General features: G+C 61.3%; 1 protein-coding gene across 6 annotated transcripts in view; it reads right to left on the reverse strand.

Moving 5' to 3' along the window:
- The window catches only part of PAK4 (p21 (RAC1) activated kinase 4), a 38014-nt gene that overhangs the window by 11025 nt on the left and 12017 nt on the right, over positions 1 to 14972 (reverse strand). The window contains exon 2 of one of the 6 annotated variants that reach the window (XM_008257150.4): positions 10373 to 10483. The exons of 4 other annotated variants lie outside the window; for them this stretch is intronic. The gene's annotated coding sequence lies outside the window, so the exon portion shown is untranslated. Of the gene's footprint in view, positions 1 to 4410; positions 4553 to 10372; positions 10484 to 14972 lie in introns of those variants that run through there. One more of the 6 variants, XM_008257152.4, reaches the window with a different exon arrangement.

Genomic DNA, 14972 nt, shown 5'->3' on the forward strand with positions numbered 1-14972 from the left:
ACCTGCCCGGGAACACGGCCGGGGCAGAGCCCGGGCCCCGCCAGCTCTCGGAACCAGCAGCAGATCCGAGGGTGGCAGCGGGGGCTGGGTCCTGCACTCCACGCCCAGCTCCATTCCATGCTCACAACCAACCTTCAAGACAGGTGTTCCCATGATCCCGTTTCACAGATGGAAAAGCTGAGGCCCAGAGAGGGAGAACCTTTTGTCCAGGGTATCCAGCTAGTGAGAGGTAGCCAGGATCTTAACCCCGGTAGCTGGGCATGGAAGGCCAGGCTCTTAGCTGCCTGTCCTGGTGTTGGCTTGTCTCTGATTATCATGCTGGACCCCCAAAGCCAGCCACGTGGCCCATGAGGGTCTGCAGATCTGCCTATCACCCCGCTGCCCTCCAGCCCCCCTCTTGCTCACTGCTGCAGTCACGTGGGCCTCCTTGCTGGTCTTCCAGTCCTAGACATGTTCCCACCTCAGGGCCTTTGCACAGTCTGCTTGCTTGCCCCCACCCAGAACTCTGCTGTCACTGATCTGCATGTGGCTCGCTCCCGCCTTCCCTGCCCCTGCCTGTTACCCTCTCTGCCCCTTTCCCTGCTTTCTCTCTCCTTGCTGCTCTTACTGCATACTTAGCGTGTGTACACATGCAGCAACCCTCACCTCCTGCCCCACCTCCAGGCTCCGAACAAAACCGCTGCCCCTGGCATGGGTGGGGAGGGGACAGCGCAGGGGATGTGGCCAGGTCACAGCCATCCTACCACACTCACCAAGATGAGACCCTGCATCAGAAAGGGCTTCATGACACAGTGCTCGCTGTTGCTACGGCACCGCCACCCGCCCTGCTCCCCCCGCCACGGCCTCTGCCCACCAGCTCCAGGAAGGCACCTCCCTGCACCCCCTGCCTTGTTGGGTGAGGTCAGCAGCAGGCTCCTCACTCCACCTCGGCAGCCTCATCCGCTCCTGCCTCTGTCCTGCACGGAACCACCCCCTATCCAAAGCTTCCCCAGGCCTCCCGCTTGGAGCCTGGTTCTGCACACAGCCCGCAGGCATGCAGTGGTGTGACCGTCTGCAGGCGGGGGCTGGGGCCACGGCAGCCTGTCCTTGGGAAGGGAGCAAGACGCTCAGTGAGGAGGTGCATCGGGGCTGGGACCTCCCCTAAGCCCCAGGCAGGGAGCTCTGGGGGCCTGGGAGAAGAGCGCCCCAGGCAGGGGTTAGGGTCAGGGGTGACAGGGCGGGTCGGGTAGGGCTTCGTGTGCTATGAAAGGCCTAAAACTTTCCCGCAGAGTGGGATAGATCCATGAGGGTTAGGGGGATGGGCACGGGGGTACATTGTGACCAGGCTCCCTCTGGCTGTGACAAGTGGGAGAAAGACGGACAGGACCCCTGGGCTGCAGAGACGCAGGCGGGCAGGTGCTAGGGCCTGCTGGCGACTTCCGGGGACAGCTGAGGCAGAGCCTGAGCTCCTCGGGGGCAGGGGGCAGGCCAGGCCTTGCTCAGCCTAGCAGTCCCCAGGGCCTGGCACACGCTGGCCCCGGGTATCCTCTCTCCATAGCCCACGGTGCCACCTCACACACACAGGAGGTCTCTGCCAATGGAGAGCCTCTGAGCCCGCTCTGGGTGGGTGGCGGGGGGCGGAGGCCCACAGAGGGAAAGTCAGGGCCCAGGGTCGCGCGCCTCCTGTGTCCCACAGAGAAGGTCTCGTCCACTCCCCAGGCCACGTCCTGCTCGTTCCAGCCCAGAGGCGCCACTGACAACGACCAGAACTGAGATGAGCAAAGCGGCCTCAGTGGAAACATTCAATGGATGAACACAACACCCTCCAAGGCTCCCTTCCACCCGGCTCCAACACCGCCCTGAGGAGGCTCTGCCCGGTCAGACCCGCCACCCTCCCGCACGCACGGCGGCTCCGCCCCTCACTCCGCTCCTACCACAGGGGCCTCCTCCGGTCCTGGACACACCACAGCCTGTGCTGCGCAGAGCCGCACGGCTCACCCTTTCTGGATACTGCAGCCGAGGCCTCCGCAGAGGCCAGCCCTGGGCCCAGCAGCAAGAGCACCTGCTTCCCACCGGCTCCCGCGCACAGGGCCCTTTGGCTCTGGCCGGATCCCTGCCATCTCGCACAGTGCCTGACACACAGCAGGCGCTCAGTGAATCTCTGTGGAACAACAGAGTGAGCCACTGCCATTAAGGAGGCATGTGCACGGCTGGGGGTGGGGAGAGGGGGGCGGAGAGCAGAGGCAGACGGGAGTCCCCAGGGCCTGTCCCTCACTGCCTGAAGTCTGACCTTGATGTCCGAGAAGGAGCTGAGGCCTTGGAGACTGAATCTGGCTGATGAGCAAATTGCCAGGCTGTCCCAAACACTGCCGGCAGCGCACCGCTGCAGGGCGGCCACCCCAGCCACGTGGCCCAGGCTGGGGGCTGCAGGAAGTGGCTGCGTGTCTTGGCTACAGGCAAGAGGCAGATCACACAGGGCGCGCCTTGGAAAGCCAGCAGTCCCCATTAAGACACAGATCCGGGGGGCGCCCTGGCCCTGGCAGCCGGGAGGGGAGTGTCCAGGCGGTGCCCTCACCCCCAGCCTCCGTCCACAGTGCCCTTGGCTTGGGTTCTGAAATGCAGCCTCCTTCACCTCCTTCACCTCTGACCCCTTCTGCTTCCTTCAAATTGCTAGGTCCTTCCCTCGTCCTGGAGGGCGTCTGTGCTGGCTGTGATGTTTCCCTGTGCGGCTATTTCATTAAAATCTGTCCCCCACCCCACAATGGACGGACAGCCCCACGAGGTCAGGGCCTGTCTCTTGTGGCGCTGCCTGGTGCCAATGCTGTCCTCCGCACAGGCCATCTGCTGAAGGCTGCTGTCACAGCGCAGAGATGTGCCGGTCCCTACTTCTCCCAGTGAGTCTGATTCTCTCCAGGGCTGGGATGGGGACCATGACGGTCCACCCATCTCAATGAACGGGAGCCCCATGATGGAAGGGCTGAGGGACAGCTCTGCCACCTGTGTTCCCAGCCCTGCCCAACAGGGCGGTGCAGCCGGAGGATGTTCAATGAAGAGACGGCTCCCTTTACTCAGCTAGACCCAGGCTGGCATTCGCAGTCCCCAGGGAGGCCAGGGCTCTGCTGGCAGCCTCTGCCTCCCAGCCCCTGCCCTTCCATCTGGCCAGGCTCAACAGGGCACTGTTGGTGGCCCCCAAACCCCAGAGGCGCCAGGGCGGGAATGGAGTCCAAGGAACCTGGGAGTGTGGGCGAGCCTGCCCGACTGGGGCCATCAGATTAGACTCCATTCATGCCTCCCCTGAGGCCAGGCAGGAAAGAGGGGGTAATGAGGCAGAAAAGAGGCTTTGGGGCCCCTCCCAGGTCCTGGAACTCAAGCCCCAATCCCTCACACAGCCCACCTCCCTGCCAAACAGCCCAGGCCCCCACAGGGCCACAAGCAGACAGTGGGACACACACTATGCGGCAGCGGATGCCCCTGTACACTCTGCTCTCAGCTCAGACCCGGCACACGGTACACGGCACACGGCACATGGATGACCCACAGCACGCATGCACACGTGTACATGCTCGGCCCACAGTGCCTAGAAGTCTGCAGCTGGCACCGTGCACAGAGCAGCGTCCCAGGGCCAGCACACAGACACGCAGCAGACACAAAATTCCACGGCCAGTCTGAGACCACGCAACCCATCTCCGCCCACAACGCCCTGGGCACCTGGACAGGGGCTGGGGCAGCAGCAGGGGCATGAGCTGGTGCCGGGGGTCTGCGCCCTTGTATGCTGTGGGCCTGGAGCCTCAGTTCCCACTTCCGGGAAATGGGAGCCTGCAGAGCATGCCGGGAGGGAGCGCGGGAGCCTCCGAGGGTCAACGTGTGGGCAGAGCGCGGGGAAGCCCAGGGAAGCTGGGCCCTGGGAGCCTCCACAAACAGCCGAGAGGCAGGCACCCCTGAGAGAGAACTGCAGACAGGCCCAGGTGCCACCCAGCACTGCAGCCCCCAGCCCCCCGGAGACAGGGACCCTCGTGCTCAGGCTCATCCCGGGGATGCTCACGGCCACCAGACTTACTGGCAAAGACGTGTGCCTGCGACACACCCTGCAGGAAGCCCTCAAGGCTCAACGGCAGACAGCCCACACAACCCTGGGCCACACACAGTAGCTAATGAGACCCATCGGTGCCCAAGCCCCACAGAACCCCCAGGTAAGCCAGGCCCCAGCACGAGCTCCCACAGAGAGGAGCACGCCTGGCCAGTCCCAGGCACCCAGGCACCCAGGCACCTGACACCTGGCACACACAGGAACGCCATGATCCCGCCTCTGGCCCGAGAAAGGTGTGGCCCTCACACATGCTCACGTGGGCTCCACTGACCCGGTGGCAGGCCTGTCCCCTGCCCAGCCCAGCCCTCCTCTCTCCTCTCCTGCAGGGCACCTGGCCAGCTCACCTCCACCATCTTCCCGACTTCCTGAGGGGCAGGGAGGCATGCAGCCGGGAAAGCAGCAGGCGGGGAGCACAAAGGAGACCCTGCAGGGCTCGGCACCCAGCTCACGGGCGGGCGGGCGGGTGAGGCAGCCGGGCCCTGGCAGCAGCTGAGCTGGGCTGTGGCTCCCACCCACAGAGGGCGGGCCTGGAGCCGGGAGCCTGGAGCCGTGTGGGTGGCCTGGGCCACGTGGCTTGCCTGGACAGAGGGAGAAGCTGGGTGGGGACCCCAACCACAGCCCTTGCCTCAGCAGAGCTGGCCCCTCACTAACACCCACCCCCACGCTGGGCTAGCGCTGGGGCCGCACAGAGCAGGCCTGGGCACTGGGGAGCACCGACCTGAGGCGAGTGGACCAGGCAGGTGAACAATGGGCCACGGCAGGGAGGGGTGGGGCTGCCTAGGGACGGGACAGTCTTGAGTCAAGGGCAGCTATACTCACCCTCCCCCTCTCCCCCACTAGGGCACATCTGAGATCCCCAGTCAAGCTGGGGCAGGGGCGAGGAGGGCCGAGACCATGGGGAGGCCCCCACATCCATCCCTAGGTTGAGAAAGGGGCTGGGAGGTGTGGTGGATGCAACAGGGAGGCTGGGACCTGGGAATCCACGTGGGCTCCGGCCGGCCAATGGAAAGGTGCGTGGCCCCTCCGACGGGGAACGGGCGCTGGGCCAGGCCCTGCTCTCAGAACCCAGACTATGTCACTTGGCTTCGCCACTGCAGGTCCATTTCACAAATGGAAGAAACTGAGGGCCAGAGAGGGTGAGCGAGTTGCCTCGGGCAGGGACGCGGGTGCTGGGACTGCCAGAAAAGCACCTTAACCCTGCTCTGGGCACAGCCCCCACTCCCAAGGAGATGGAGCGACGCCCAGAGAGGCCTCACAGAGCACTGCCCAGCCCCTCCCCTTCCCAGACACCTCCTGCAACGCCTTCCTGCATGACTCTGCCCCGTCTGCTCCCAAGGGCAAGGGCTGGGTCTGCCAGATCTGACGATATACACACCCCCGCCTACCCGGGCATTTCCTCCAGGAAGCCCTCCCTGATATTCCCGGCTGACCACTCGCGGTGTCACTGTCTCTGCTGAGCTGCTAGCAAGCACCAGCCAGACTTGTTCTGGGCTCATTCAGCAGTGAACAAAACTCTCCATTCACAGCTGCTGACATCCTACAGGGACATCCCTGGGGGCTCTGGGACCAGGACACGTACCCAGGCCTTGGTGAGCCCAGTGAGTACGGGGAAGCAGATGGCCTAGGCGGGCAGGTGGACGGAGAGGCTTGTGTTCCTCCCACTCCCCACTCCCTCGGGGCAGGTGTTGTCTCCACACACACAACAGGAGTCCCAGCTACCCCCACTGGGTCGATCACCTGCCCACCCAGCCGGTGGCTCCCAGCAGCGGCTGGGCTAGGTGCTGGGTCACGGTACAGCAGGTTTAGGGGACCCCGCAAGTCCCAGGACCGAGGTCACACCTCCCCTGTGGGGGTGGGGTGCCTGTCAGGCAGCCATGCAGACAGCAGCCAGGTGCGGCAGCTCCAGGAACCAGCCTGGCTGGTTTGGGCTCTGGTGGGGGAGGACTGGGCAGCTCTGGCCAGCTCCAGGAACCTAGGTCTGCAGAGGAGGGCGGGGGAGGCTGCACTAGCTCATGGGGCTCACTGCCCTTCCCTTTTCCCCCCGTCTCTGAAGCCACAGGGGCCAGGGGGCAAACAGTGGCTGGACGGCCCTGGAGGCCACCCCTTCCACACCACGCTCACACGCTGTTCAAAACCACCAAGGGCAGCACACCACACACCTGCACCCTTGCCCCTCTCAAAAGCACGGCCGGCTCTCGGCAGGAGTTCGGTAGCATCCAGTCAAGTGGAAGGCACACTTGGGACTTGGCAAGTGCTCTCCTGGGAATGACAGGAGCGTGGGGCCCAGGAGCGTGTGTGGGAAGGCTGGAAACGAGACACACGCTCATCCACAGGGTACGGCGAGAGAATAGTGACCCACCGGCCCGGGGGCGGCACCCGGCCGACCAGAAGGAGGAGCAGCTGCAGCTGCCCGGCTAGAATCAGCACTGACGCCAAACAGCAGCAGCCACACCACACACGCCAGGGCTCTGATCAGCCTCAGCCCAGTCCCAGGCAAAACAAAACAAGGATGTTTCCCGACGCACAGGGAGGGCGGGGCCGGGAGTTTCAGGGATGGGGTGGCTGGCACCCCGTTTCTCCTCCCGGAGGGTGGTTGCGTGCGTAGGTTTTCCATTTACAGCATTAGGCATCACCGCACGTGTTACGTCCCGTGCACCTTTCAGTGCGGAGTCCAACCACTGACAAGTACGATTTTACAGAACACGTGCACACGTCCGTCTGTCGCGGCGAGCATCCCTGCCGCCCTACTGCTGTGGCGGCCATGTGGCAGGGCCCTGACGCCCGAGCCCACCCCCACAGGGCCAGGGCAGTGGCTTCCAGTCTCTGTGAGTACAGACGGGCAGCTCTCATGTCCCCGGGATGTGAGCACGTCTGGGTAAATGCCCAGAAGTAGAACTGCTGACAAAGGCCACCGGGCCAAGGGGCCCTGTGCAAGGGCTGCCCGCCCCCACCCCTCAGCCTCCCAGCGCAGCGCTGCCACTCCACTCGGATCTGCAGGCAGGTCTGAAGTCCCACCCTCCCAGCCCCGCTTCCATCTGCGCCCTCTTATCTGGAGCAACCATCAGCATGTCCTCTTCCGCTAAGTGGCTATTCCAAGTCTTTGTTGTTTCTGCTGGGTCAGGGAGGCCTTTGTAACCTAATCTGACCGCGTCCCTGTCCCTCTCGCTGCACAGCCTAAGCTACCTCCTCGCTAGGGCCCCAGGCCTTGTCCACAGCTCTGTCCTCACATCCTCCCGTCACCTGCTCCAACCCCACGCAACTGACTTCCCTCACTCGGGGAATTCACATCAACAAACCCAATCCAATACGTGCCCACGCTGCCCCGGCTGGGGGCCCCGCTCGTTCCCTTTCCTGTGGACTTAGAACCAGACCTGGCACAAACAGAATGGACAACTCCAGCTGACGCAGGCCGGCTGCAGGGATGGGCAAGGAGCCAGTCTGAGGTGGGCGCCGTGGACAGGCCCGGGGAGTGACAGAACCCTGGCTTCCCACGGGGCCTGAGCAGGTGCGGGTGCAAGCACCAAGCACGCAGCCCCAGTCCAGACAGCCGGCGACGGCAGCCAGGCTGGCAGGAGCGGGACAGGGAGGCTCAGACCGTGTTCCGTCGCCCGAGGACAAGCAACAGGGGAAGAGCAGTCAGGTGCTGCAGCTGAGGGTGAGGCAGGAGGCAGGGACGGCTCAACAGGGCCGACCGCGGCGGCACGCTCCACACCGCGGGCCTTCCGCGAGCTCCACCGGAGCGGGAGGACTTGGGCTGCCCAACAGTCAGGCCTGTCCCCAGCTATGGCACTCAAGACACTGGGGGTAAATAGGGGTCAGTGGGCCCAAAAGGAGACCCAGGAATAGACCCACTGTGGCTTTTTTTTTTTTTAAGGTTTATTTATTTATTTGAAAGTCGGAGTTACACAGAGAGGAGACGCAGAGAGAGAGAGAGAAAGAGAGAGGCCTTCCATCCCACTGGTTCACTCCCCAATTGGCCGTAACGGCCGGAGCTGTGTTGATCCGGAGCCAGGAGCCAGGAGCTTCTTTCATGTCTCTCACGTGGGTGCAAGGGCCCAAGGACTTGGGCCATCTTCTACTGCTTTCCCAGGCTGTAGCAGAGAGCTGGATCGGAAGTGGAGCAGCTGGGACTTGAATCGGCGCTCACATGGGATGCAGGCACTGCAGGCGGCAGCTTTACCCGCTACGCCACAGCACCCGCCCCGTGGATTTTTTAATTGTAAACATTCACGTCTTTCAAAGGATTTTTCATTTCACTTGAAATGCAGCGAGAGACCTTCCTTCCACTGGTTCACTCCCCAAATGGCCACAGTCGCCAGGGCTGGGCCAGGCTGAAGCCTGGGTCTCCCATGTTGGTGCAGAGGCGCAAGCACTCGGGCAGCAGTCACGGTGCTCCGTGCTCGTCAGCGGGAAGATGGGATGGAAGCCAAGACAGAGTCTGCACCGGGCTGTCCGATATGGTGTGTGGAAGCTTACCTGCTGCGCCGAAAGCCTGCCCCGACCCACTGGGTTTATAAAAATCTGATGTTTTCACTGTGATAAAATATATATATTTATCATTGTAATCATTCCTAAGTATACAGTTCAGTGGCTTTAAACAAATTCACAGTGTTGCATAATTATCACCAGCATCATATACTCAAACCTTCTGATCATCCCTAACGAAAACTCAGTACCCAGGGGCTGGTGTTGTGGCACAGTGAGCTAAGCCACCACCTGTGACACCAGCATCCCATATCAGAGTGCAATTTGAATCCTGGAGGCTCCACTTCCGATCCAGGTCCCTGCCGATGTGCCTAGGAAGGCAGTGGACGATGGTCCAAGCATCTGGGCCTCTGCCACCCACGTGGGAGACACCAAAGGAGTTCTAAGCTTTTGGCTTCAACTTGACCCGACCCCAGCTGTTATGGCCATTTGGGGAGTGAACCAGCAGATGAAAGAGCTCATTCTCTCTTTCTGCCTTTCAACAAACAAACAAAACTAGTACTCATTAAAGAGTGCCAGCCCCGTCCCCATCCGGTCCTGGTCCCTCGGCCCGTACTCTCTGAGCCGCCGTGCTCGCCACCTCACATGGCGGACCCGGTCAGTGCTCCCCTGCTGTGTCCGGCTGAGCTCACCAATCTGTGTTCCAGGCCTGCCCGTGCTACAGGGCCAGCGGGCTTTCTCCCCAAAACTCCCGCTGCTGCTCAAGCTCTGCTGTCCTGACGGCTGACGGGCTAAGGACGGAGACTGAGCTAACGATGGGGTCTGGGGGGCTGGCGAGGGGTCTCTGGGTAACTTGCCCTTGGAAGGTGCTCCTCCACAGAGATGGGTCTGAATTTCGGAGTTCAAGTTCGGCCTTGTTTCTCCGTCTCCTTCCTGGCTCACCACGTGATTGTGCCTCTGTACCCACCACGAGCAACAGACTCCAGCCTACGGGGCCCCCGATCCTGTAACCCCCACTGGAAGCAGAAACAAACCTTCCCGTGCCCAGGGGAGCTCCTCTGGGTCTTTTCATTAAAGCAACAAAACGGACAACAGAAACCCACAATGGTATCTCTCGAAGCTTCGTTTCCCTTCACGGCTGCCCAACAGTCCCGGCGTGCGACGTCACGCTCCCTTCCCCTGTTCCCCTGCTGGGGGGCCCTGGGCAGCTCCCACCCTTTGGCTCCATGAACAACACCGCTACGGAGGGTGGGCACACGTGTCTGTTCAAGCCACTGCTTTGCCGCTCTGGCTGTACTCTTGGGAGTGGAACTGCGCATTCAGAAAGCCATTTCACGTGTAACCTGAGACTGCCAAACTGTTTCCTGCAGCGGCCACAGCATTTTACCTCCCCACCAGCAGTGCTTGGGGTTCCAATTTCTCCACAGCCACTCCAGCAGGTGGGAAGCGGTGCTTCCTGGGGCAGCTGATTTTGGAGGGAGAGGCACTGGCGTTTCAACAAGCAGTGCTGAACGGCTGTACCACCGCTTCTGACACAGAAACTCACAAGGCTCCTGCACTTATAGGTGCAATGTCGAAAAACTTTTAGGAAAAAAATGCAATAGGAGAAAATCTTCAGAATCTAGGTCAAAGTACAGGGTTTTTAGCTTTGACACTAAAAGCACAATCCAAACAGGAAAAATCAGCAAAGTATCTTCATCAAAACTAACAGCGTTTGCCCCGTTGACAGTCCCTGAGAGCAAAGGACAAGCCACAGACGGGGACAAAACACAAGCATCTGACACAGGACCAGCACAGGAATAGAGAACTGCCCACACACGGCAGTGGGAAGCCGGGTGAGCCAGCGAGAGCACAGGCAGAAGACACAAAGAGAAACCTCACTGGTGCGAAGCCCAGGTGGCGGATAAGCCCGCGAAGGTGGTCGACATCATCGCCATTAGAGAGATGCAAGTGAAAACCGCAAGGAGCTCTCGCCACACACCATCAGAAGAGCTAAAGGGAAAATAGGGACACGATCAAATGCTGGTGAGGACGCGGAGAAACTGGGTCGCACAGGCTGCTGGTGGAACGCACGACGGCCCCCTCCGGAAAATAGCCAGGCGACGTCCGTGAACCACGCAACCAGCACACTGCCCGGCAGCTGTATGTCTGCGTATTTGTCCCAGAGAAACAGGAATTCATGTTCACATGAAAACTCACATGTCAATGTTTACACAAGCTGTATTTGCAATAGCCAAAAGCCAGAAATAACCAGATGGCCTTGCTGGGTAACAGGTGCCTCTCCGTGCACCCAACTGTCTGGAGGGATCTCCAGATTACACCGAGTGAAAAAGCGCACCCCGAAAGGGCACACCCAGAGTGACTCCACTTTCATAACATTCCTGAGAGGACAGAATTCTAACCACCGCCCCCAGACGTGTGTAGACACGTGGCCGGCAGGGGTGTGTAGACACGTGGCCGGCAGCGGTGAGGGATGGCAGGGAGGCCCGCAGTGGCAGTGCCTGTGCGATTCTGCTCTACGCTGGCGGCACTGGGCGCACACAGAGGATGTGCCCGACCCTGTACTGTCTCCTACGATGCACGCGCACCTGCAACTGCTTCCTGAACCCCACGCGGACTGCTGTGCCCTGGGTGCTGAGCGCCCCCCGCAGGTGTGCGTGTTAAAGGCCTGTCTCCACGGCGCTACTCCTGGGAGGAGGGAGGGCCCAGAGGGTCACTGGGGGCAGGCCCTTGGCAAAGCAGTTCCCGCGGAGGGCGGTTAGAAAGCCCGAGCTGGGCGCCCACTCTCCGTCTGTTTCCTGGCTGCCGTGGGGTCCGCCCTCTGTGCTACTGTACCACCTGCCACCCACCGTGAGACCCCGGACCACCAAGCCCGTATCCTGCCGTTTGGACTTGGAATCGCCAACACGTGAGCCTCTCTCTTTGCCACCCGCGTAGCCTGTCTCAAGTATCTCACTGCAGTAAGGAAAAGCTAGCTTCCATGTATTTAAAAACATCAATAATTTGTGAAAAATGCCAGCCCATCCCCATCTTTGAGCCCTTGAACGTGCTGTCGGCTCTCCTGGGAGCACAGCCAACCCTGCTCCTGTAAGGTCTCGGCGCACGTCTCCTCCTCCAGCAAGCCCTCCCTGATTTCCAGGCTTCCCACCGCCACCTGGCCTCTCCGCATCAGAGATGTCACGCTGGGGCCCGTGCTTTCCCCAGGTCACTCTAGGCTGTCACTGTGCGATGCTGTGTGGCCCGCAAGTCCCATGAGGTCAGGGCCTCCACCGTCTTGTTAGGCTGAACTCACAGGAGACACCCAGCAAACAGCTGCAAAACCAACGAACACCCCAAGAATGGTGCCCGTCAGAGGAGGCTTCGGGTGCCATTATCCTTATGAGTTCCATTTTACATATGCGAAGCCGAGGCTCAGAGGTGAGATCGAGGCTACCATATACCAACTGCACCCAGCTAGAAGGGCGCAGAGCCCGGCGGCGGCAAAGCCAGGGCAGCCGGGTCCAGAGCCTCAGGTAGTAACCTCCACCCCAGAGGCCTCTGAAGAAGTTTGGATGATTCTGGCAAACGAGACGGGGGTCGGGAAGAGAAGGGACCCTCCCACCCCAGCCCCCATCCCATTCCTTCCTCCAGGAAGGCCCGCAGCACAGAGGGCCTGCGGTGGGCACCATGGGGGGAGCTGGCGAGCCAGCGGAGCTGCAGGCAGGGGCTGAGGGCCCCAGGGCACCTCCCAGGGCTCCCCAGGGCTGGGCTGCTCCCACCAGGCCCGGGGGCGGGCACTTGTGAGCAGTGTTGGGAGCATTCCCATGCTCGGAGAAGCTTTAGGGCCAACTGCAGCCAAGCACCGCAGGTCTCCCGCCATCGCCAAGTGGTGCAAAACCTCACAGGGTAAGACTGGACGCTGCTCAGGAGGCAGATAAGGGCCAGCAAGTGTTTGCCCTTTGGCTGGGGAGGGGGTGAAGTTGGGGGGTGTCTCAGCAAGTAATTCTCTATTCTCTTGGGGGCACCCGAAACCTTTCCTAACTTACAGAACAGAAGACCACTGGGAGCAGGAAGCCGGGGCTGCGTGGAGGAGGGGCTGGCGCCACCTGTCTCCTGGCCTGGGCGGGAGCACACGGAGGAGCCGTATAGTCAGTCACGAAGCTGAATGGGGCAGTGCCAAGCCCCTTTCTGTACCTGCCGGATGCCACACCAGCGCGCAGGAGAGACAGAGACGAGTGTTCCTGACAACGGGGGCCGTCTGTCTCTGTGTCTGCATGCCCTGCAGTCTCTCTCCTCGCTCGCTCTTCCCCACAAGCACACACGCTCCAGTGCACCCACACTCTGCCCTCCCCTCGAGGCTGTGGCTGCCACCGTGCTGTCCACCTGCTCTGCTTCTGCCAGGACAAAGGCCCGGGCTCCAGGCCTCTGCACGCTGGGGTCCTGCTCAAATCACACTCTCCAGGGAGGCATTCTAGCCCGGGACACACAGTGGGAAGAGTTACTACAGACGGTCCATACTACTGCACCCGTGTGGGAGACCCGGAAGAAGCTCCAGCTTCCTGGCTTTGGTGTCCCCTGAGCGAGGACAGTCCCTGGCGGGATCAACAGTGCCTGTGCTGGACACCCCGGACAGGGAGAACAGCAGGTGGGGACACGAGGCTAACGCAACCCCAGACAGGGAGGGCACTGTCCACGCGTGTTCTGCAGAGCAGGGGAGCGCGTCCGGCAGAGGGGAGGGGCCAGCCCAGGCTCACTCAGCCATACTGGGCCAGGATCCCACCATGGGCCTGACCCTGGCCAAGTCCTCTCCCTTCACCGAGTCATCCTTGCATTTGTTCACGTGCTCACCAGCTCTGTTCGGTGGGCTCAGAGGGTGCCACGGCAGTGAGTAAGAGAGCCCCCGTCCTCCTGGGGGACAAGACAACTCCCAAGCGGAGAGGGCACGGCTGGGAGCCAGGAACCCTGTGAGGAACAGGGAAGAGGAGGAAGGACCAGCGAGAAGGCCAGCGGGGGAGCTGAGGGCTGGAAGTGAGGGGCGGGGGGAGTAGCAGGAGACCCGGCAGCTCCCCCCCCCCAGGGCCCTCATCACAGCCTTCTGAGGAGTGCGAGGTCACTGTAGCTGGGTACAAAGCCACCCAGGGCGGCACTGCTGGGCAGGGAGACACGGGGAAAGAAGCCCCTTTTAGTTAGGGGACTGTAGTCCTAGCAAGGCAGGAGCAAGGCTAAGAGTTAATGATGGGGGTGGCGCTGTGGCGTAGTGGGTAAAGCTGCCTGCAGCACCTGTATTCCATGTGGGCGCTGGTTCAAGTCCTGGCTAATCCACCTCCAATCTAGCTCTCTGCTAATGTGCCTGGGAAAGCAATGGACGATGGCCCAAATGCTTGGGCCACTGTACCCGCGTGGGAGACCCAGAAAAAGATTCAGGTTCCTGGCTTTGGATCAGCCTAGTTCTGACCATTGCAGCCATTTGGAGAGTGAAACAGCAGATGGAAGGTCCCCACCCAGCCTCTCTGTAACTCAGCCTTTCAAATAAAATAAGTAAATCTAAAAAAAAAAAAAAAAAAGGAGTTAGTGATGGCGGCTGTGGGCAGCTGGTCCAGCACACATAGCCCTTGGCTCCCAGCCCAGGCCCTCAAGTCTCTCTGGCCCCACTCCTGCTGTTCCTGGGGAGCAGCCTCACTGGCAGCGACGTCAGAGTTTTCTTTCATTCCACTCTTTCACTTTACTTATGTGACAGGCACAGGGAGATTATCCACCTACTCTCTCCCCAAACACCCACGACAGCCAGGGCCGTCAGGAGTCACGAACTCAACCCAGGTCCCCCAACGCAGGTGGCAGGGACCCAAACGCCTGAGCATCACCTGCTGCCTCCCAGGGCGCACTAGCCTGAAGCTGGAATTGGAAGCCAGAGCCAGCCCTCGAATCCAGGTACTCGTCCCAGGTGGCACCGTCTCTATCTTCTCCCACTTAGGTGCTTGGATTTTAAAAGTTAACTTGACAATCACACAAACATCAGGCACACCCTGGTGCTCAGACACAGCAGCACCATGAAAGGATGGGACCCGAATCAGAGCCCAGCTCACAGGAGCGACCCCACGGCGACGGCTCCAGGCTGCGTGCCGCTCCCCAGCACGGATGCCCACGTCTGCACAGCCAGCCGTGCGACAAGCTGCCGGACAGCCTACAGGTCAAAGGTGACAGGACAGGTAGACAAACTGAGACTGGCTCAGAAGCCCCCGGGGCAGGCATGAGGACGTGGAGGGATTCCCGCTGAAGTCTGTCCTGCGGCAACACGGTGGATGGGATCTCGGCTGAGACAGTCGGGGGTGTGGATGCAGATGACAAGGCCTTGCCATATGGGGCCCCGCTGGAGCTGGGCACAGACGGCGAGCACGTCCTGAGCGCATGCAGACCCTTCCACGGCACAGAGGCGCCGGGCGCTTTCCAGAAGGAAAGGAGACCTCATCACGACAGCGAGGAACTCTGGCTCGGCTACCTGTGA

The sequence above is a fragment of the Oryctolagus cuniculus genome, chromosome 18 (assembly GCF_964237555.1).
Source record: "Oryctolagus cuniculus chromosome 18, mOryCun1.1, whole genome shotgun sequence".
NCBI lineage: Eukaryota > Metazoa > Chordata > Mammalia > Lagomorpha > Leporidae > Oryctolagus > Oryctolagus cuniculus.